This window comes from Leucopleurus acutus (assembly GCF_964270905.1).
Source record: "Leucopleurus acutus genome assembly, chromosome: 1".
Lineage (NCBI taxonomy): Eukaryota > Metazoa > Chordata > Mammalia > Artiodactyla > Delphinidae > Leucopleurus > Leucopleurus acutus.
The window spans coordinates 31871489-31894382 of record NC_139142.1 but is presented as its reverse complement, the minus strand read 5'-3'; positions in this window follow the sequence as shown (position 1 = coordinate 31894382).

The window sequence follows — 22894 nt, the reverse complement described above, 5'->3', positions numbered from 1 at the left end:
TTTTCTCAGGTCCTTTTTCTCTCCTCCTTCTGGAACCTCTATAATGTAAACGGTGTTGTGTTTAATGTTGTCCCAGAGGTCTCTTAGGCTGTCTTCATTTCTTTTCATTCTTTTTTCTTTATTCTCTTCCATGGCAGTGAATTCCACCAGTCTGTCTTCCAGGTCACTTATCTGCCTCATTTATTCCGATATTGATTCCTTCTAGTGTATTTTTCATTTCAGTTATTTTATTGTTCATCTCTGTTTGTTTGTTCTTTAATTCTTCTAGGTGTTTTCTCTTCAATTCTTCTAGGTCTTTGTTAAACATTTCTTGCATCTTCTCGATCTTTGCCTCCATTCTTTTTCTGAGGTCCTGGATCATCTTCACTATTATTATTCTGAATTGTTTTTCTGGAAGGTTGCCTATCTCCACTTCATTTAGTTGTTTTTCTGGGGTTTTACCTTGTTCCTTCATCTAGTACATAGTCCTCTGCCTTTTCATTTTGTCTGTCTTTCTGTGAATATGGTTTTCATTCCACAGACTGCAGGATTGTCGTTCTTCTTGCTGTCTGCCCTCTGGCTGATGAGGCTATCTAAGAGGCTTGTTTATCTAAGAGGCAAGCTTCCTGATGGGAGGGACTGGTGGTGGGTAGAGCTAAGTGTTGCTCTGGTGGGTAGAGCTCAGTAAAACTTCAATCTGCTTATCTACTGTTGGGTGGGGTTGAGTTCCCTCCCTGTTGGTTGTTTGACCTGAGGTGACCAAGCACTGGAGGTTACAGGCTCTTTGGTGGGGCTAATGGCGTACTCTGGGACGGCTCATGCTAAGGAGTACTTCCCAGAACTTCTGCTGCCAGTGTCCTTATCCCTGTGGTGAGCCACAGCCATCCGCTGCCTCTGCAGGAGACCCTCCAACACTAGCAGGTAGGTCTGGTTCAGTCTACTATGGGGTGACTGCTCCTTCCCCCTGGGTCCTGATGTGCATACTACTTTGTTTGTGCCCTCCAAGAGTGGAGTCTTTGTTTCCTCCAGTGCTGTCGAAGTCCTGCAATGAAATCCCTCTATCCTTCAAAGTCTGATTCTCTGGGATTTCCCCCTCCCGTTGCTGGACCCCCAGGTTGGGAAGCCTGACGTGGGGCCCGGAACCTTCACTCCAGTGGGTGGACTTCTGGGATATAATTATTCTCCAGTTTGTGAGTCACCCATCCAGCAGTTATGGGATTTGATTTTATTGTGATTGCGCCCCTCCTACTGTCTCACTACAGCTTCTCCTTTGTCTTTGGATGTGGGGTATCTTTTTTGGTGAGTTCCAGTGTCTTCCTGTTGATGACTGTTCAGCAGTTAGTTGTGATTTTGCTGTTCTCACAAGAGGGAGTGAGAGCACATCCTTCTACTCCGCCATCTTGAACCAATCCCGATTTCCCTGTTTTACTGAGATATAATTGACATAATATTGTACTCATCCAAGCTGTACTACATAATGATTTAATAATTGTATCTATTTCAAAATGAGCACCACAGTAAGTTCAGTTAACATCCATCACCTCCCAGTTACTATTTTTTTTTCTTGTGATGAGAACTTTTGATATTTATTCTCTTAGCAACTTTCAAATCTACAACACAGTGTTGTTAACTAGAGTCACCATGCTGTCCATTACGTCCCCAGAACTTATTCATCTTATAACTGGAGTTTATACCTTTTGATTTGTTTCACCCAGTTTACCCACCCCCTACCTCTGGTAACCACCAATTTCTCCTCTTATCTATGAGTTTCTTTGTTTGTTTTTAGATTCCACACATAAGTGAAATCATATTTGTATTTGTCTTTCTCTGTCTGATTTATTTCAGTTAACATAATGCCCTCAAGGTCCATCCATGTTGTTGAAAATGACAAGATTTCATTCTTTTTTACGGCTGAATAACATTCCATAGTAAAGGTTGTTTTCATGTCTTGGCTATTGTAAATAATGCTGCAGTAAACATGGGAGGGCATATAACATTATCCTCATTATCCTGTTCTTATCTTCCTTTGGGTATATACCCAAAAGTGGGATTCTTGGATCACAGGGTAGTTTTAATTTTTTTAAGGAACCGCCATATTGTTTTCCATAGTGGCTGCACCAATTCCCACAACGGTGTGCAAGGGTTTCCTTTTCTCCACACCCTCACTAGAATGTGTTATCGGTTGTCTTTTTGATAATAGCTATCCTAACAGATGTGAGGTGTTATGTACTTTTTATGTATGACTTCATTTAATCCTCACAACTTCCTATTTTATTGGTGGAGAAACTGAGGCACAAAAGAATTAGGAAACTTGCCCAAGGTTACACACTTAGTAAATGGGACAGCCTGGCAGCTGTGTCCTAGCCACACTCTGTGCCCTGTGAGCCACAGGGTGAAGCTTGCCCTACATTCCCCTGCCAGCCCCACTAGCTTGGTGGGAGGTGGGCCTCAGTTAACAAGGAGGGATGTCTAGGTGCTAGCCATCCGGGAAGCCGGTTGCATATCTTGTTTCATTTAGTTCTCACAACTGCCCTCCGAGGTCAGTAGGATTGTATCTTTATTGTGTAACTGAGGACTCTGTGGTTTATACAGCTTTCTTGGGGCCATGATTTCACACGTGAATTTCCAACTTGGAGGTGTCAGGGAGGGGAGGAGGAGGCCAGTGATGACCTTTCCCCTTCGCGCCAGCCCTCAGAAGAGGTGGAAGAACGTTCCTTATGCCTTTGATTTAGAGTGGGGCATGGGGTTTCGTTCCACTGTCAACTTAGGAAGCCACTTGAAGATTCTATTAAAAGAAAATTGCCTTGTAATTTATAATAGTGTGTGTGTGGGGGAAAGAAACCAAAAGACAAACCCCAAGCAAAGAGGAAAACAATTTAAATGATCAACAATGGGGGAACCCCTTCCCTCAATTATGGTACAAGCCCTTGATGGTGTATTTTGCAGCCATTTAAAAATATTTTCAAAGACTATTAACATAGGAAAATGCTCCAGATAAAGTAAAAGCAGGAGATAAAAACTTTCTACCACATACCTGAGAAAACGATCATAAAGTTATATGTGACTTATTTTTTTTTCTGATACATTTACTTCTAATCTTTTTTTTTTACATTTTATTTTTTTAATTTATTTTTTAAAATCTTTATTAGAGTATAATTGCTTTACAATGGTGTGTTAGTTTCTGCTTTATAACAAAGTGAATCAGCTATACATATACATATATCGTCATATCTCTTCCCTCTTGCCTCTCCCTCCCACCCTCCCTATCCCACCGCTCCAGGCGGTCACAAAGCACGGAGCTGATCTCCCTGTGCTATGCGGCTGCTTCCCACTAGCTATCTATTTTACGTTTGGTAGTGTAAATATGTCCATGCCGCTTATATGTGACTTATTACACATAGAAAAAGGCCAGGAGAAAAGACTCTGTAATATCGATAGTGGTTCTCTCCCCGCTGTGAAATTAGCAGCAATTAAAAATCTTTAACTTATACTCTTATGTACTTGCCACATATTTTACAACGCAGAGACCACTGGAGTTGAAAGGCATCCAACCACGGCATTTTAAAGGTGGGGAAACTGAGGCCCGAGCCTGGGAAGGTGGTTCAGGCTGGCGGGGAAGCCAGGCTCCTTGCCCTGAGGCCCTGCCCGGAGGGGGTCAGCCTGCACCTCCAACTCGCCGGATGGGGGCGACTGCGTGGGGCGCCCCCTCCAAGGGGGAGGGATGGAGCACAGGGGAGGGGAGGAGGGAGGGGAGAAGGTGGGTGGGGGCCCGCTGGAAGCGAAGATGGGGGACCTTTCAAAAAATGGAAACCAGATGAGCCGTTCAAAGGGGAGCACATTCTCCACGGCGCGCTCCTTTGTTGAGAGCGTGTGAGGCGGTGGCAGCTGCGCGCCTCACCCCCGGCCCACGGCCCGATGGGGCGGACACGGATAACTGCATTAGATGCACTCAGCTCTTTTCAATAAAACGCTCTTGTTGGCGGCACAATAGGGGGAACGAGGCAGCAACCCCAGGCCGGGCCCGGGGTGCCCTGCCCTCCCCGCGGAGAGCCCAGAGAGCTCTCATTTTTCAGGACTCTGCTAATTGACGTTCGGTCGCTGTGGGTTCAAAAGAAAAGGCCGAACTCAAGTCCACTTCCACCGGAAATGAGGCCGCCCTCCCCGCCCCCCCCTTGGGTCAGTCTCTGGGGGCGCAGCTGGGGGCCACAGTGCAGCTGGCCACAGGCGGCGTGGGAGACTGCGCACCCTGCAGAATCCTTTCCCCAGTGTTGCTTTGATCGGAAGATCAGGTGTCCAGAAGGTGTCTCCCCAAGGGCTTGGGCGCCCCGCCTTCTAGTTTCTGTGGGAGAAATACATCTGGAGAAGGGGGCTGGTGACAGCTGCGAGTGTAAAAGACAGTTTCGAGGCTGGAAGACGTCATTAGAGTTCACCAAATGCCACATTCTTTTAGTGATTCTAATAAAGATAGCCCAGAACATTCTTTATAAGTTTAAAAAAAAACCGGAAAGAATGAGTACAATGCTTTATCTAGGAGTGAGGTATTTACCATCCCTGTTTTACAGATGTGGAAACCAAGAGGTTATTGACTTGCTAAAATTGCAATTAGGAAATGGCCGAGCTGGAGTTTGAACCCAGGTCTGTTGACTTTAAGGCAGCGTTTCTCAACCCCGGCACTATTGACATTTCGGCCTTGATAGCTCTTTGTTGGGGGACTGTCCAGTGCACTGCAGGATGCATGGCAGCACCCCTGGCCTCCACCTTCTAGATGCCAGTAGCACCCCTTCCTGGTCATGGCAACCAAAATGTCTCCAGACATTGCCAAATATCACCTAGGGGGCAAATCACCCCCTGTTGAGAGGCAATGTCTTAAAGCAACCCCTGCGTGCTGCACATCCTGGTATGCTGGTTCACATTGGGCTCAGTATTTCGTCTTTTGGGGAAACCAACTGGACCAGCAATGCGGGATTCTCTTCATAAAGATCAGCTGTGTGGTTTGCAGATGGTATGGCGGGAGAAGAGTTGGCTGAATCAGACAAAGGCCAAACTGTCTGGACACCAGAACCCAAAGCTATGTTGAGTGCTGGGGGTATTTTGAATTGGGTGTCTGTCTGTCTGTCTGTCTGGAGTGGCCCTCAGACCCTTCAACTGTTCTCTCCATTTCTCTCTGCCAAGACAGTTCCACAGAGGGTGAGCCAACCTCCCGCCTCCATTCACTCTGTCAAAGAGCAAACGTAGCCTTGTCCACTAGAAGGGCTAACATTTTAGGGAACGCAGTCTGTGAAGGCAGCATGGAGGAAGGTGACATTACCCGTGCAACACAGAGCCTGAGCTTTACTGTGAAATAAGAGGACCTTGCTGTGGGCAGCCAGCTTCTCTGTTGGCTCACGATGATGGGAAGGGGCTTGAATCTGACTTTCGTAAGTAAGTGCTGACAACACTTCTAGCTGCAACTTACGTGTGACCCTTCCTCCACCTCCTCGTCCTGCTGTGGCCCGCTGCTCCTTTGGCTTACGCAGTGGTTCCACTCCCCAGTCCCCAGAGCTGCTTGGGTCACTCCAAAGCCAACCCCAGGTTCTAGGGCCATACTGAACTGAGGCCTGTTTCAGTCCAACTGCCTCCTTCTCACTTAAAGTTGATTGATAACTGAGCTCCATCATATTTGTTTTTCCAGTTCTGACCTTCCTACCCCCCAAATGGCTGTGTTGACTTTTTACTGGAAATGCCATTTACAAAAGACCCTCTGGGAGGAGTATCAGGTCCACAGGGAAGTCAGAGACATCAGGGCCTACCAGGCTTTACCCTTGTCCCCAGTACCCTCCCGGGCTGCAGTTCATGGCGGGGGGTGGGGGGGTCGGGTGGCTCAGAGACTCGGGGATGGGGTCTTATCTTTTCTGACAGAACCCTGTCAAGAAAGCATAGAGGATAAGGACTCAGAAGAGTTAAAAAAGAACAGACATCTGGATAGAAAGGAAGTGGAAGATTGGGATAGTAACGAGCAGTCAACATTTCAGATAATGAAGGGTTAGTACTTTCAATAATTGAAGTTTGTATCTTGCTCTTCCTCTAACATGCCCATATGCCTCTGGGGCAAGCATAAAACCGTGTAAGCTGTCCCTCAGGATTGGTTCCAGGACACCCCCCCCCACACCAAAATCCACAGACGCTCAAGTCCCCTATAGAAAGTGGTGTACTATTTGCATGCAAACTATTCACATCTTCCCATACACTTTCTACTTTAAACCATCTCTAGATTACTTATAATACCTAATACAATGTAAATGCTACGTACATAGTTGCCAGTGCAGCAAATTCAAGTTTTGCTTTTTGGACTTTTCTGGAATTAAAAAAATATATATTTTTGATCTGCAGTTGGTGGAATCTGTGGATACAGAGGGGGCAGACTGTGTGTGCATCACACACACACACACACACACATCCTTAGTTTAGTTTGGCCCAGGACTCACATCTTTTCTGTTTCCCCTCTTAGCCAATAATACAGATTTGGTGGCCACAATTTCCTTCTAAAAGGACCATGTTGAAGAAGGAAGACACGAAAATGAGTGTCTGTGTGCCTCCACCATATGTAACTGCTTTTCTCTGCTCATTCCCCCTCCCCTGGGTGGCTCACACTGGCCGCCCTTTTGCTGAGATAATTTGCACTCTCCACCTTCATTAGTTGCAACCCCATCCTGCCTGGGACAAAAAATAGGGCCAAACTGTTCAAAAGAACACATGGAGACCCCATTAATGCGGGCCCTAATTGTGCCAATTCAACCCCCTCAAGAACTCTAATTAAAACCTGTCTTGTGCGGGGCACTGAATGGCTACACAGCTGTTATTTCAGACAATCCCATGACAGAGCTATGAAAAAAAAAGGGCTCTAGATGCAAATTTTGGGTGGTGGTTGTTATGCAAAGGGTCAGTGGAAGAGGATTAAGACAGGGGTGCAGTGGGTCTGGGGACCTTGAAAAAGTCTTCTCTGTCAGGTCACAGTTTGAAATCCAAAGACCTTTAGCTTTTCCCGCTGGCTTCCCCCTCCTTTTTCTCCCCCCGGGGCAGGAACACCTGCACACTGACTAGAAGGGGCCATGACCACCAGACACATGGATACCACAAGTTGACTGAAACATATGAAAGAAAAGGAAAAAAACAAAAAACCAAAAACCCAGCCAACAAAATCGCACACCCAAACCCCAGAAAGAGCTTTTTTCTCTGCTTCCACCCTTGTCTGTTAGGACCCAGTTGCACTTTGCTGGGCACCGTAAATAACTCTGTAATTACATTAATTGGTTGCATATTTGTTGACACTGAAGGCGCAGCCCTTGAGGTTGGGGGAGGTGGGTTCTGGCTGTCACTTAACACTCTCCGCCTCTGCCCTCCCTCCAGGTCTGATCTCCAGCCACCCCGTTGGGTTTTTCTGGATGGAGGGAAGCAGTGGCTGCCAGGCCCATTTCTGAACGAGCTTTGACAGCCCCCAGTCACACTTATCTGCTGGCTGTCCCTGGATCTGTTTGTCAATCCACTGGGTTTAGAAGTTACATCCCACTGTGGGAGAACTGAGAGATGGGTCCCTGGCAACACTCGACAGGGTTTAATTCCCTTTGGGGGCAGGGGGTGTGGTGGGCTTATTGTTTGGATCAGATGAGAACTGGCTAGACCTTTGTCTGAATCCCCAAACCCATCTTGGATGCTTCCAACGGCTTGGCCCACCCTATGGAGTCTCTTGAATTCCATTCCTTGGGAAGCAACAGAATCTTAGTTACCTCATTCACTCAACCTCAGTCAGTGTGCAAGAGCAGGAGAGTTTGGTTTTGATTTGAAAACCAGCTCTCTGTTATCAGGGAGGATTTCACAGTGTGCGGAGGAGAGCAAGGTACTGAGCCCCAGCTAGCAGTTCAAAGTTGGCTGTGGACCAGAAACTCGGGACTCATTCTCCTACTGCCAGAACCAGAATGGGAGGAATTCCTCTGGAATCCTGGCCTGGGGCTGGAGGGTGGGTGAGAGTACATGTGACACCCTGAGGATGTGTGTCTTGGAAGTGGCCCTGCTGAGTGATTGGAGCCATCCTTGGAAGGAGAGACTGTGTTTGTCTTATTCATCACTGTATCCCTACAGTGGCCAGCGTGAGCCCAGCACACAGGAGGCTCTCAGCTAACACTGGATGGATGGATGAAGACCTGAAGTCTGGTTTCCTGGTGCTCTGTGCTCTTAAGAAGGAGGGAATTACATCAGTCTGAAGTCATATGGTTTACTTTTACATGGCATGATGGAAAGCGCATAGGCTTTCGAGCTAGCAGACCGTAACTTTAAAATCCCCACTTTTTAGAGACGTTGTAAGGATAAATAAGGTCAGGTAAGTAAACACAACAAAAATTACTTCCTTTTCCTCTCTCTGTGAAACCAGCGAGCAGGAGAACTTTCTGAATCGAGGTCTCTGATTTCCTCACTGTAAAATAAGGATAATGTGGTCCTGAAAATTAGCAAAAGGGAAATCAGGCTTGAGAACCTGAAAGGCAGGCCAACCTGGTCTCCAGGCACACTCTCACCATTAGGTCTTTGTATTTGCCGTTCTCTCCCCCCGGAATGCTCTTCCCCCAGATCTCTGCAGGGCTCTGCCCCTCACTCCTTCAGGCCTCTGCTCAAATGTCACCCATTCAGAGTGGTCTCCCTCTAGCACCCTACCCAAAATAGCACCCCTCTTGCCCGTCACTCTCTAGCTCCCTTACTGCTTTATTTTTCCTTGTGGTGCTTGTCACCCCTGTCATATTACATATTAGTTGTTTTGTTTGTTTTCAATCTTCTCATTACATTCTTAGTTTTATGAGAATAAGAACTTGTTTTGTTCATTGCTGTATCCATGGTACTTAGAACAGTGCCTGGCACCTAGTAGGTGCTCAGTTAGTCTTTATTGAATGAATGGATGAGGGGATGGTGACAGTCTCTGATCACCTACCAGGAAGAAAATACTTGGCCCTAAATATTTGCTGGGTCAAGTTATTTCATGAGAAATGCATCGTAAGAAGGTGGTGCTTCTCTCCTTGGTTTCCAATCTGGGGTTCCTAGAGCAGTGGTAAGGTCACGGCCTTTGGAGTCAGATAGCTCTGGATTCAAATCTTGGCTCCAACCCTCAACAGTAATTCGAACCTGGGATAATCACCCAGCACCTCCGAGTCTCAGTTTCCTCCTCTGAAGATAGTAATAATAGTCCCATAGGGCTGTGGGGTGAATTGAGGTAATGTTTGAAAGTGTTTATGACGATTCTTGGCACAAAGTATGTGTACAACATATGGGGTACCATTGTCGTCATGGTCATCTTCATTATCTTGACGCTGAGATGCTTCATAACTGCGAGTGGGGCTGGTCTAAGGCCTGGCAGTACCACGCGGGGAGTGACGAAAGGCAGTGTAGACTGCTATTTCAAAATCCTCTCCCCCACTAGTCACACTTAGGAGGACGCACCAGGCCGTGTTTTGTTGCCTCTATTCCTCTGTTCTCTTATTTTTAAAACTTGCACTTGGTTGCCAGTCCCTCAGTCACGTAGGTGCAGAGGGACCATAAATTCCTCCCCGAGTTTGCTCCCTCCAGCTTGGACAGCTGGTGCAGAGGGTCCCAAATGGTATTTGGGCCATTATCACCTTGACAAGAAATTTGATTCCTCTTCAAACGAGAACAGTTTTCTGTCCAAGGCTGGAGTAGATGCCCATCCCTTCAAAGAGGCCAAACAGATGAGTCAGAAGCAGACAAATCTGTTATTTTTCAGTGTCCCTGGGAGGTTATGAGTGGGCATACCCTCATTCCTTACCGGCCACCAAGAGCTGGTCTCAGGTGTGGGCCGAGGAGAGGGTCTGCTCCAGGGGCTGTCAACCTGTCAGTCCGTGTTTGGACCTATGGCTTTTCTGGGACATGTCAGCATTTCCCTACTCAGTTCCTTATGTACCCATTCACTCTGTATTCAACTATACTGCACGAATAGATATGTATGTTTACGTGCACATAAGGAAACACACGTTATACATGCAAACCCTAGTCACTCCCTGCTTTTGGAGAGCTGGAAACAGTGTGGGTTTTGGAATTATCTAGACCTCAACTTCAAATCCTAGCTTTGCCACATAGTAGATTTGTGACCCAGGTCAAGTCACTTACTCTCCCTAGAAGCGGAACTGGTTGAAAGGTCCTAGATGGAAAATCCAATGCAGTTCCACCTGTGTGAACACTTCATACATTAAAAGGAGCTCTCCTTATTTCTTCTGGCAGGAGAGGTGGGGCTGCAAAATCTAAGTAAAAACTGGCTTCCTGGGGAGGGGAAGAGGGGAGGGGAAGGGGACAAGTACTGTGGAGAAGGGAGAGACCTACTGGGTGTGGAGAGTGGGGATGAAAGAGCCGTGGAGAATCATTCCCCAGAGCAAGACTCTGCCCCCACTCCGGCTCACCCTGTGAGGCTGGGGTCGGCGGCCCAGCTGTGCCCAAGGGCACTCAGTGCTGCTCACCCCAGACAGCATGGCCCTTCGTGGTGTGCAGACCCCAGTGCAAGACATGACCTTGGCTCAGCTCTCAAGCAGGGCGTGCTGAGCAGCAGCAAGTGGATTGAGGAGCAGAGAAAGATTCCTATTATGGAGACACCGGAGCACCAGAGAACGTTATTGATAAGGAGATTGCAGTTGTTGCTCAAAGGTGACATCAAGACAGTCTTCTGGACAGTCGGAAGAGAAGAGTAGAACTTCTATTTGTAGTCTTCCTAAAGACAAGAAACCTGAGTTCTTATTAATGTTCAATCACAGAGTGGCTCTTATTCCCTCCATCAGTCCGTACATCAGATGCTTTGCGCCATGCCGGCTGTGCGAGTGGAAAGCTGTGTATCAGGAGGGAGTGCCCTCCGCCTTTTCCATGCTTCCAGCATGCTGTGATATATTATAGTACGCTTGAGCCTGTTAATAATCATTTACGAAGTATAATATTTAGCTTGAACTAATAGCTACCCTCACAAAGTAGACAGGCAGCCTTAAAAGATTCCTGCAAAAGAAAACTATTTTAAAGATAATATTAATAATCTAATATGGTTTTGCAAGCAAAAACAGACAACGACAGTGGCGGAGCTGAGACTTCTCTAGCTTTTCTTATAAATTCCTCTTTTCAGGCACATTACGAGGCAAAAACAATGATCTGGCAAGAAATCAGTGACAAAAAACAAATGGAAATTATCTTAAGTCTACTTGAAAAATGGATTTAAGCAACAGTGAAGAGTCTTGTCCTAAGAAAATATTTTGCCTTGAAATATTAGTGAGTGATAAATTGAAGGCATTATGGTTAATAAAACATAAGAATACCATTGATTTCACATTTATTTTATCGTTAAAAATTCTCTGTATGTTGTGTCTGGAATATATCAGTACAAACAGTACAGTACAACTAGAAATACGTATAGTGGGAATGAATGCTCAAAATGTTTTTACTGAGAGAGGCATACAATAAAAAAAGTTTGGAGCCCACCCATCCAGACTGCCCTTCTGGTTGTAGAGATGAAGTAATTGAGGGGAAAGAAATCAAGCCATGTGTTCAGGCTCTCACTGTAAGCTAGTCCTGGGTGCCACGTAGGCACTCGGTCTCTGGTGAGTGCCTGTCTAGAGCTTTTTAGCTGTATGGGATTTTGTTATTCTTAAGGATATAGCACCTCACAGCTACTTACTATGCAATCGTGGAAAGAGTGTAGGGTGTTTTGTTCTCTCTGCAGTTCAGCTACATCTATAAAAAATGAGGTGGTGCCACTGACCAGATTGTGTCCAGAAAATGTCACCTCAAGAATAAGGACCTTTAATGGTAACACGTGCACGCTCATAACCAATATACAAGTTATATTTAATTCATATCTATTAAAGACTTTGAGTGCTGTTGTCCTGAAACTCTTGGTAGGTAGTGTATATTCTATTTATTTATTTATTTTTGGCTGCGTTGGGTCTTCATTGCTGTGCTCGGGCTTTCTCTAGTTGCGGCGAGCGGGGGCTGCTCTTCGTTGTGGTGCGCGGGCTTCTCATTGTGGTGCCTTCTGCATGGGCTCTAGAGCGCAGGCTTCCATAGTTGTGGCACGCGGGCTCAGTAGTTGTGGCGCATGGGCTTAGTTGCTCCGCGGCATGTGGGATCTTCCCAGACCAGCGTTCGAACCCATGTCCCCTGCACTGGCAGGCGGATTCTTAACCACTGAGCCACCAGGGAAGCCCAGGTAGTGTATATTCTAGAAGGCAATAAAATCGAATTTCTTTAGACACTTTCCATTCACCAAGTATTTGGAAATATTCCATTCATCAGGGTTTTGAGTGATGGGACTGCTGTTCCTCCTTTGGGGAAGAAAGAGAAAATTTTACTGGAGTTCAGAAAAGTGCTGGGCACTGAGAGGAAGAGGCTGCTGCGAGTGAGCTGGACAGAAGGTATGAAAGGGAGGTGTGGGTGGCAGCACAGCATGGAGGGAGAGAGAAGAGTGAGTCTAGGAAGAGACAGCTAAGCATGGTGGAGGAGCAAGGTGGAGAGGGGCCGGGAAAGGGTGGGGAGGGGGACCCTGGGGAGGGAGGGCCACTGTAGTGGGTTCACTACACTCCCGGCTTCTATTAATCCAATTAAAGTGTTGAAAATCAGATCACATGTGAAGCTTTTAACATGTCATTATGTCATGGGAGGGGGTGTGTGGAGGAGGGAGGTAGGAAGCACCAAAAATCGTCACATGGGGATGGGAAGGGCTCCGATCCTCTCGAGAACACTCAAGCCTGTGTGACGCTGGGCCTCTGGTCTCCTCCCTCAGGTGCCTCTGCCCTCTCTTTCTTTCCTTTAACCTCTGACCGCCCCATTCTGTGGGTAGGGCGCTTGGCAGAACGGGTATTGGTGTTGCTGATGACGACACTGGGTCCCAAAGGCAAAGGAGAAAGGAGGAAGATACCAATGCCTGCTACCATACATTGAACCCCCATCTGCTTCAGGACTTGGTGTGAGAAAAATAGCTCAGGAACCCCAAGCATGCAGAAATGTCCCTTCTGATCCTGGGAAAACATCACAGGAAAGAGAAAAGGTTCACTCAGGTGGGAAGGGCAGCTCTCCTTTCCCTCGGCGGCTCCCCTTCCATACTTTATGCAGGCGACTAAAAAACATGTACAGGCCAGACTTGACGCCTGGCACCGTGCTAGCTGCCGGGGCTCCAGCCCTGAGCTTGCAGCGTCCTGTTGGGTGAGACAGACCGTGGCCAAGTGAGCAGACACGTTCCTTCAGATTGTCCTGCGTGGGACGAAGGAAATAACCCAATCACACATCTCACTGGTTTCCGGTCTTGCTTCATGGCCTCCCTAGTTGGAGAGCAGGCAGAGGGCCAAGCTGGGGCAGTGGTCCCAGGTCACCCAGTGAGCTGGTGGAGCCCGGATGAGAACCCAAACTATGCATCCTTTAGGCTCCCCCTCGGACCCCGGATTTCCCTCCAAATTAAGTTTGTTGTGTGGTAAATCAATCTGGTAAATTAAAACAAGTCGAGCGGGAAGTCGCATCTGGCCACGTTCAGTGTGGCGCCCTGATCTTCCCAGGGGACTGGCCTCTGCGCCCTCCCGGGTCTGATGGCGGGATGGAGCAGGGCCGCGGTGAGGTGAACGAGACCCTGGTCACCGGGTGGGCTCTTCCCCTTGAACTCCCTGCTCCAGGCTCCCTTCCCCTTCTGCGTGAGGGTGGGGCACCCTCCCCGCATGCATGGGGTTTAATCTCTGCCAGGCCTCCGAACGCTGGGCCTGCTGCTGTGTGGTCTTCCACACTGATGGGCCCCTGCAGCTGGAACTAGTGAGGAGGGAGGGGATCGCGAGCTTAAAACCCTGGCGCTTCTCAAAACAAAATGAATGACTCCAGCTTTTAATCAGTTTAGGGCTGAGGCCGGGGAATTGCATTTGGTTTTACATCGACAAAGCCCTTTTTTAGGTCTCTGCTGAAATTTCAGAGGAATCTTCAACTGCCTTTTCTGCAAGTGGCCACAGCAGCCTGGGCAGGAGATGCTGGGGCTGGTTCAAGCTGGCCCTGTGGGGAGGAGGCCAGACCCTGGGGCCCAGGGTGGTGATTTGGCCTTTATCAATGGGGCCCCTCTGTCTGCAGTGCCCTCTGGTATGCGGGATCGCCCCTCCTGATCTCCGAAGCCAGGAGAAGCACAGTTTTTGGGACGGTGGCTGTCACTTTGACAGATGGGCGCCTTCAAAAGTGGGGCTGTACATTTAAGTTTTTGTGTGTGTGTGGTACGCGGGCCTCCCACTGTTGTGGCCTCTCCCGTTGCGGAGCAGGCTCTGGACGCGGACGCGCAGGCTCAGCGGCCATGGCTCACGGGCCCAGCCGCTCCGCGGCATGTGGGATCTTCCCGGACCGGGGCACGAACCCGCGTCCCCCGCATCGGCAGGCGGACTCTCAACCACTGCGCCACCAGGGAAGCCCCTGTACATTTAAGTTTTAAAAACGAATTTCTATGTTAAGACTGTTAGAAGAGCTTGCTATTTATCAGAACTCAGCTGTGAAAGAATGTATTTGTAAAACAAAGAATCCTGTTCCATTCTCTGCTCTCCCACCCGCGGCCCTGTCCAGATTTTTAGATACCAGGATGTTCTAGGATCTGTAATAGTGGTAAACTGACTTAGTGTAAAGTAGTGAAGGATGAGTGGTACCCCTGGCCTAGGGTTGCTACATTTAGCAAATAAAAATACAGGAAGCTCAGTTGAATTTGAATGTCTGATAAACAATGAGTAAATTTTTAGTATTAGTATGTCCCTTGCAATAAAACACGGTTATACAGTATTTGGGACATACTTATTGCGTTGTTTATCTGACATTCACGTTTAACAGGGCAGCTTGTATTTTTCTGGCAGCTCTGGTCTGGTCCTCTTTCACATGAAGCCCTGCAGAGCTTTTTCCCTCCTGATCTCTTCTAGGGCCTCTTCTTTATATCCTGTGGTTCTTCTGGGACTTCGGCCTCCCTGGGGCCCTGTTGTCCCTCTACCTTTTGGTGTGGTTGTGATCCCCTCACGTCTTAGTCTGGGGTTTCTCTACTCATCTCCTCCTTGTTCAGTCCTACTTGTAGGCATTGGGCTGGTCAAGATTCAGTCACTGGTCTTGAGGACTAAAGCCAGTAATGGCAATTTAGTAACCCCGTGCTATGTGCCGGCACTGTCAGCTGTTTTACCAATGTTAATCCCTTTAGCCCTCACAATAAAACTACAAGGCAGGCATTCGTGTGTGTGTGCATGTGTGTGTGGTAACAAATATATATAACATAAAATTTACCTTTTTAAAGAAATTGAGGTATAATGGGCACACAGCATTGTATTAGTTTCAGGTGTATAACATAATGATTTGATATTTGTGTGTGTTGTGAAATGATCACTACAGCAAGTCTAGTTAACGTCTGTCACCATACATAGCTATGGAATATTTTCTTCTTGGGATGAGAACTTTTAAGATCTACTCTCTTAGCAACTTTCAAATATACAGTACAGTATTATTAACGATAGTTGCCTTGCTGTACCTTACATCCTCATGACTTATTTATTTTATAAATGGAGGTTTTTGTCTTTTGACTCCTTTTACCCATTTACCCACGCCCAACCACCCATCCCTGGCAACCACCCATCTGTTCTCTGTATCTATAAGCTTGACTTTGTTCTTGTTGTTGTTTTAGATTCCACATATAAGTGAGATCATATGGTAAGTCAGTTTTTGCATCTGACTTATTTCACTTAGCATAATGCCCTCAAGGTCCATCCATGTTGTTCCCATATGTCAAGATTTCATTCTTTTTTATGGCTGCATAGTATTCCACTGTATATAAAATTTACCATTTTGACCATTTTTAGGTATATAGTTCAGTGGCATTAAGTATATTTACCTTGTTGTGTACCCATCACCATCATTTATCTCCCAAACTTTTTCATCTTCTCAAACTGAAACTGTGTACCCACTAAACAGTACTTCCCATTTCCCCTTCCTCCAGCCCCTATTTTCTGTCCATGAATTTGACTATTCTAGGTACCTCATATAAGTGGAATCATCCAATATGTGTCCTTTTGTGTCCAACTTATTTCACTTAGCACAATATCTTTAAGATATACCCATATTGTAGCTTGTGTCAGAATCTCTTTTAAAGTAGAATAATCTTCCACTGTATGTACACATACCACACTTTGTTTATCCATTCATTTGTCGATGGACCTTAGGCTATTACACCTTTTGGCTATTGTAAATCAGGCTTCTCTGAACACGGGTGTACAAATATCTGTTCAAGTCCTTGCTTTTGCTTCTTTGGGGTATATGCCCAGAAGTGGAATTGCTGAGTCGTATGGTAATTCTATGTTTAATTTTTTGAGGAACCGCCATACTGTTTCACACAGCAGTTGCATCATTGTACATTCCTAGCAGCAATGCACAGGGTACCAGTTTCTCCACGTCGTTCCCAATGCTTATTTTCTGTCTTTTTTTTTAAAAATAATGGCCATCCTGATGGGTGTCAACAAGGAAGGCACTTTTAATTACAATATCACAAATGAGGAAACTGAGGCTCAGAGAGGTAGAATGACTTGTCTGTGGTCAACCAGCAAGTCACAGAGATGGAATTTGAACCAAGGTTTGTCTAACTCCCAAATTGGGACTCTTAACTGTTATATTTCCTGCCTCTAATACATGCTTCCAAATGCAAGTTTTTCTGTCTTTGTGCAGATGTCTAATTGTGCAAGACATCTGGTAAAAGCACAAACGTAGGAATGAAATACGTCCAAGGAGTTTTTACATGTTCTTATTGAAAATACACCTCTCACTTGGGAAAACGGTAATAGCAAATAATTTCTCCTTAATCTGCATTTCATCCTAGTCAATTTTCAAATAATTTATTCAATTTGGCCGCCCCATAGCCCTTTACCTCAATGTCATCTGGCCATTTAAATGGCCTAACTAACAGGTGTGATTGAGCATGGATTTTGACTTTGGAGGGGGTAAGGTGGAGAAGCCAGAAAATAGAAGATACGGACTCCAACCTCAAGATGTTTGTGATCTAACTGGCCAGAGAGATGCGGCCACCTGAGAGTCATTATCCAGCAGCACAGACACAGGGCCACAGGAAGTGGTGGGCTGCTGGGAGGATGAAATTCGGGAGGGCTGGGGCTGATTGCAGTGAGCTTGTGGACAGTCAGGGAGTGCTCCTGGCCGAGGGCAGGCTGCCTCCTTGGCTGGGTGCAAAGCCTGGGGTGATTCCAGACAGTTCATACTACAGAAGGTGGCTATGCTTGGTGTTGCCCTACTTTTCTAGACCCTTCCTGAGTGTACAGAGGCCATCACTCCCAGATTGCACCATTAGCTTTGAACCTAGGTCCCATGGAGACTACATGGCTCCTGTCTCTGGCGCCAGCCGGGCTGTTCGACTGCCTCATAGGAAAAGCTCCATCTGGTTTTCCAGTTCTTCCAACACAGGCTAGTGGTGATGAGCACGGGCTTTGGGGTCAGACATGTTCAGGTTGAAAACAACTCTGCCACTGTAGCTGTGTAACCGCAGGAAAATGTCTCAGCCTCTCTGAGTTTCAGTTCCCTCCTCTGAAACATGGGAATTATATCAGGGATAGTAATGTTGTCATGAAGATGAAAGGAGATGTTTGTAAATTGCTTGGCATATCGTAAAAGTCATTAAAATGCATATACATGTGAAGTGGAAAAAACCCACTAGATTTATATTTATTTCTCCCTGTTGTTGGACAGTTTTGTCACTTTAGCTACATCATCACGGCCAACCTCAGTGGGAGGAAGAGACCAGCTGACTTGTGGAAGAGGAGAGAAGATGGTCTAGGTGAGGATGGAGGCTGACTTCTCTTCTGATCTTGCTGCTGATGCAGGTGCTGAGATGGGCTGCTGCCTTTTCCCCACCCCTAGCCACACACAAGCCACTGGGCCTCCCCTAAGACCTGAGCCCTGGGGCCCAGCTCTCTGCCTGTTCTGGTTCTCTCACACAGCCACCCCAGAGTGGGAACAGCTCCAGGAGATTTGTGAGTCAGAAGGGCCCCAGCCCTGTCACTGCCCAGACACAGAACCAGGGTCCCTCTACCTCTCCAGTGGCCAAATTCCTCTAAAGGAGCAAAGCTGCTTATAGCACGAAAAAGGGCTTGCTATTCTTTTTCCCAGGACACGATGCCTACTGACCCTTCATTTACATGACTAAAGGGGACTGGAGTGACTCTTCGGAAACAAGGCTATCTATTTTGAGGTGGGTGCCTGCACCCCAAGCTAGCTGGCAAATTACCTTGCTAAAGAAGATGAAAACCACAGAGCATTCTACCACAGTGCACGGTTTTGTTTATTACTCCCAGCAGCTCTGTGCAGACTTTACGATCCCTCTTTGGTAGAGATGGAAATTGAACTCCGAGGGGCCTGGATTGGAATCCAAGTCCTCCGTCTCCACCCTCAGGACTATTCCACTGCCCTAGGCAGTTTCTTAAATGAGATCAGACTGTCCCTCTGCCACCCCGGGAGCCCATTCCAACTTTCTGTTAAACGGAGAAAGCATTTCTGATGGTTTTAGACAGCTCCTTATTCTAAAGACCTCTAAAAGCATTCTTTCTCCTAAACTGCAGTCTACCGTCATTAACTAGTCTCCTCTCTGGCTTGCTGGCATCAGCCCACTCTGCTCTGTTCTGCGCGAGGCCTCCAGGTAGAGCAAGAAGAGCCCTCCGATTGATTTCTGGAGCTGCAGCTACTTTATCGTGATGCGGTTTCAACTTGTGTTTTGGTTTAGATTCTCCAAATGGCATATTTTTTTTTGCTTCCCCCCAATGGCAGATTCTAAAACAAGGAATTTCAGTGCAAGTAGTTTATGTGGAGGTGATCCAAGGGAGCACGGTAAGGCAGTGGGGAAGTACAACAGGGAAAGGAAAAAGGACAATTAATGGTTCATTAATGAGAGGGCTGCTGCTGTGGGCAACTAGGGCTTAATCCTGTTGGGGGCCTCAGAAGGACACACCTTGCTGGGGGGGTGGTGAGGAAGTTGGGGAATTTACCCACTAATTCTGGTTCCCCATTGGTTGAGGGTTGCACCTGGGGGGTGGGGGGGTGGCTATTATCTTCCAGACACTTCCAGCTGCTCTCTACAAAGGATGAGCTGGTACCTATAGCCAAAGGAAACCCTCAGGCAGAAGTCAAGGGGATGTGGGTCGGACATGAATAGTATCTGCTTCAGGTCCTGTCACTGGTGCCACTTCTCCCAAATCTACTGGGTTAGTTATATTAATACCATCCAGGTCCCACTGGATCCAATTTTGTTGATTTTCTTAAAGCACTTGTATCTTTTATAAAGCATTTCTTGTAAGTATCTTTTCTTGACTTTTATTCTTTTAAAGATATCTTCCAAAGCACAAAGATAAAATTAACTTATTTTTAAAAGATAGAATAAAACTCATTCTATCTTGCAATTATGATATGGGTACATGGGAACTCTTTTATAAATGTAAGATACATTATGAGATCTTAGTGATCTTATTTTTTCTTATGTTGTGAAACATTTTGCTATTTTATCATCCTAGGACTTATCTTACCATTACTCGTCAGTTATTCCCAACTATGCTGAAAAAGACTAAAAATAATATGAAAACTGAAGAATGATGGAATTACCTAGAAGAATAGTGCAATAGTGTCATAAATCATCAGTATTTTATCATCCTTCCGGTTTCTTAATTCACTGCCTAAAGTATTACATCATCTTCCAAGAAGATATAAAAGACTGGAGACACCATCTTTGTGGTCTGCACTTACCTTTCATTGAAAACAACTGAAAATTCTAACTTTTCATTTTCTACTTATACAGGCAACAAGAAAAAAAACTGATAGAGGAAGAGGCTTCAAAATTATTACATAAATCAAAGATGAGTGCAAAGAGACAGTAGCATTCTAGAATATAAGCAAATGATAGTGAAATTGATTATGTAAGAGAAATCTTAGCCTCTGAATCTTTAGATGATAATATCCTAGATGATTTTTCTCAAACTCAATTATCAGTGAATTAAGAATATATTTTAAGGACAAAAAGGAAATATGGTACTTTCATCCATTTATTCACTCAATAAGATAGACTTAATTACACAATATTTTATGACAAGAGCCTGAACCTTCCTATTTTGCAAAAAAGACGTATGATGATATTCATTAATCTTCTAGATTTTTGTGCACCAAAATTTACTTGTAGTGTTTTTTTAAGTGGACAAATGTTGAAGGCAGGTGTCTATGCAAAGAATAAATAGATGATGTAGGAATGAAAATATTAATTGGATTGAAGATTTTAAATTATGTTTCTGAACCTGGAAATGAAAATGTTTTGCAATTATGGAGCAAAGAAGATGGCCATACTCTCTTCAACAAAATTATGAGCCACCAAAACTTTCAAAAGTACTGTTTTGATGATGCAAATGCAGACAGAAGAACCATAAGAAATGATAAGCTAGACCAATTAGAGATACATTTGAAATCTGCAATCAGTATTTACAAGATGAATATGTTCCAGGCTCGTGACATTTGATGGTTTCAGTCAAAATTTGTTGTCTATTTCAGGTATGTTACCTTCAAAACTAGGAATATATGGAATACAATTTTGGGTTTATTATATTTAAATTCTTGTTAACAGTTCTGACAGAGTTGTTTTTCACTATCTGTGGTCATCAGTCTCCAAGACGGCTCCCACTGATCCCCGCCTCCTGGTACTTACACCCCTAAAGTCCCTTCCACATTGTACCAGGTTGGCCTGTGTGACCAATAGAATATGGCAGAAGTGATGGTATGGCACTCTGGAGATTAGGTTATCAAAGACTGTGGCTTCCATCTTGGGCTCTCTCTCTTGCTCTGGGGAGAAGCCAGCTACCTTGTGAGGACCCATGTGGAGAAAAATGGAGGTATCATGCCAATAGCCAGTGAGGAACTGAGGCCTGCTAACAACTGTGGGAGTGAACTTGGAGGTGGGTCTTCCAGCCTTAGATGACTGTAACACTGGCTGCTAGGTTAACTGAAACAAGAACCAGCTACATAATTGATGGGGTCCAGTGTAAAATGAAAATGGGAGTTCCTTGTTAAAAACTTATTATAAATTCAGCAACCACAGGATATTAAGCTAAACGTGGAACCTTTTTTTTTTTTTTTTTTTGGCGGTAGGCGGGCCTCTCACTGCTGTGGCCTCTCCCGCTGCGGAGCACAGGCTCCGGACGCGCAGGCTCAGTGGCCATGGCTCACGGGCCCAGCCGCTCCGCGGCATGTGGGATCCTCCCAGACCGGGGCACGAACCCGTGTCCCCTGCATCGGCAGGCGGACTCTCAACCACTGCGCCACCAGGGAAGCCCTAAATGTGGAACTTTTTATGACTGCACAGCTTGCACGCTTATGACGCTGGCCCTGGCTGTGACCTCAGAGACCCTGAGCCAGAACTACCCAGCTGAGTCCCTCCCAGACTCCTGACCCATAGAAACTATGAGATAATGTTTGTTGTTTTAAACTAAGTTTCGGGGTAAGTTGTTACATAGCAATAGATAGCTAATACACTATCCCTTTATTCCTACCTCTGTAAATTATTTGTAAAATGACTTAAAAATATAAAACGTAAAATGAGTCCATCAGACTCAGATGGTAGGTGGTGGTAACTATCTTTTCTGGGATACTGAGAGTTAAAGGGATAAGAGTGACCTAGTTGAAAATTTACTGCTATGTTTTCTCTTGCCTCCGTGCCTTTGCTCATGCTGTTTGCTATGCCCAGAATGCTCCCCTCCCTCAATCTTTGTACAGCTTAAACCATACATCTTTTAAATCTAAACTTACACATCACAACCTCAGGAAAGTTGACTCTCCAGACTGAGTTAGGTGCCTTTTTTTTTTTTTTTTTTTTTGCGGTACGCGGGCCTCTCACTGTTGTGTCCTTTCCCATTGCGGAGCACAGGCTCCGGACGCGCAGGCTCAGCGGCCATGGCTCACGGGCCCAGCCGCTCCGCGGCATGTGGGATCTTCCCGGACCGGGGCACGAACCCGCGTCCCCTGCATCGGCAGGCGGACTCTCAACCACTGTGCCACCAGGGAAGCCCTAGGATGCCAAAACTTTTGATGTGCAAGCCAAATTTCAAGACTACCCTTGGTAAAGTAATCTACGTGGTTAAGCCTCAGTCCTTCATCTGCACAATGGGACTAACAATACTGACTTCATATGCTGAGCCTGAGGGATGAGATCATGTAGGGAAAGTGCTTAGCTAAAAATTCAGCTCTTGATGGAATAAGGTGGATTGGGCTCAAGTTCCGATTCTGCTATTTGTTTCTGGCTGAGTTATGTAACCTCCCCAAGTTTCCGTTTCTTCATTAACAAAATGGAGGAAATGATGGTACCTACCTTGTAGAGTAAATGCAAGAGTGTGTGTTAAAGTCTTTGTGTTACTGCTGTATTAGTAATTTTGAAACCAGGTCACAGAAAAGTAGCCAGGTGAAAAGAGAGATTTCCCTATAGGTGGATGAGGGAGGGAAAGAAACAGAAACAGAAGAATACAGCCAAGAATATTTTCACAAAGATAACATTATTCCCGATGGTCCTAATTGACTGCTGGTCTCTTCAGGGGGCTTCTTTCTTGCCACCCTGGCACTACGTGGCTTGAGCTTCATCCAAGTATGTTCTCAGATCCTCCCACTTGAAGGTGCCTAAGAGAGGGAAATACCAGAAGTAAATTTTTGTGGCATCAAGAGTCTGCATGTCTGGCCCTAAGGTTATTAATGTTTTGAGCATGAGGGAGCTAGATGTGCAGAGCTAGAGGAAAGCCACAACTAAACACTCTGGACTGCATTGCATTGTCCATGGTTCCTTCGCTTGGCAGCTCAAGATATGTTAATGATGATCATGATGTTGATGATGTTATGTTAACAAGGATGGCCC